The 1378-nt window shown below is 40.8% G+C and overlaps 1 non-coding gene across 1 annotated transcript; it reads right to left on the bottom strand.

The window, feature by feature from the left end:
• Positions 1–263: 263 nt before the first annotated feature.
• On the bottom strand, positions 264–367 carry LOC130978333 (small nucleolar RNA R71). Its single transcript, XR_009085982.1, has one exon. It is a non-coding gene; the product is annotated as a small nucleolar RNA R71 (small nucleolar RNA).
• Between the last annotated feature and the right edge of the window lie 1011 nt (positions 368–1378).

The raw sequence follows: 1378 nt of genomic DNA, 5'->3' as shown, positions 1-1378 counted from the left end.
TTGCTCTAATGCAACAGAACTGCAAGTTTCATGGACTTTCATATGAAAATTCTTACCAGTTTTTAACTGAGTTCTTGCAGATTTGTGAGACTGTTAAGACGAATGGAGTAGATCCTGAAGTCTACAGGCTCAATGTTTTCCCTTTTGCTGTAAGAGACAGAGCTAGAACATGGTTGGACTCACAACCTAAAGATAGCCTGGACTCCTAGGATAAGCTGTTCACGGCCTTCCTAGATAAATTCTTTCCTCCTCAAAAGCTGAGCAAGCTTAGAGTGGATGTTCAGACCTTCAAGCAAAAAGATGGTGAATCCCTCTATGAAGCTTGGGAAAGATACAAGCAGATGACCAAAAAGTGTCCTTCTGACATGTTTTCAGAGTGGACCAGATTAGATATATTCTATTATGGTCTATCTGAGTTTTCCAAGATGTCATTGGACCACTCTACAGGTGGATCCATTCACCTAAAGAAAACACCTGCAGAAGTTCAGGAACTTATTGACATGGTTGCAAATAACCAATTCATGTATACTTCTGAGAGGAATTCCGTGAATAATGGGACGCCTCAGAGGAAGGGAGTTCTTGAAATTGATGCTCTGAATGCCATATTGGCTCAAAACAAAGTGTTGACTCAGCAAGTCAACATGATTTCTCAAAGTCTGAATGGATGGCAAAATGCATCCAACAGTACTAAAGAGGCATCTTCTGAAGAAGAAGCTTATGATCCTGAGAACCTTGTAATGGCAGAGGTAAATTACATGGGTGAGCCTTATGAAAACACCTATAATTCATCATGGAGAAATCATCCAAATTTCTCATGAAAGGATCAACAAAAGCCTCAACAAGGCTTTAATAATGGTGGAAGAAACAGGTTCAGCAATAGCAAATCTTTTCCATCATCTTCTCAGCAACAGACAGAGAATTCTGAACAGAGCTCCTCTAACTTATCAAACATAGTCTCTGATCTGTCTAAGGCTACTTTAAGTTTCATGAGTGAAACAAGGTCCTCCATTAGAAGTTTGGAGGCACAAGTGGGCCAGCTGAGTAAGAAAGTAACTGAAACTCCTCCTAATACTCTCCCAAGCAATACTGAAGAGAATCCAAAGAGAGAGTGAAAGGCCATTGATATAGTCAATATGGCCGAATGCAATGAGGAAGGAGAGGACGTGAATCCCATTGAGGAAGACCTCATGGGACGTCTCCCAACCAAGAAGGAGTTCCCTATTGAGGACCTAAAGGAATCTGAGGCTCATATAGAGACCATAGAGATTCCATTAAACCTCCTTTTACCATTCATGAGCTCTGAGAACTATTCTTCCTCTGAAGAGGATGAAGATGTAACTGAAGAGCAAGTTGCTCAATATCTAGGAGCCATCATGAA

This window comes from Arachis stenosperma, chromosome 4 (genome assembly GCF_014773155.1).
Source record: "Arachis stenosperma cultivar V10309 chromosome 4, arast.V10309.gnm1.PFL2, whole genome shotgun sequence".
Taxonomy (NCBI): domain Eukaryota; kingdom Viridiplantae; phylum Streptophyta; class Magnoliopsida; order Fabales; family Fabaceae; genus Arachis; species Arachis stenosperma.
Note: the sequence above shows the minus strand (reverse complement) of the source record. Positions and strands in the feature narration are given on the sequence as shown.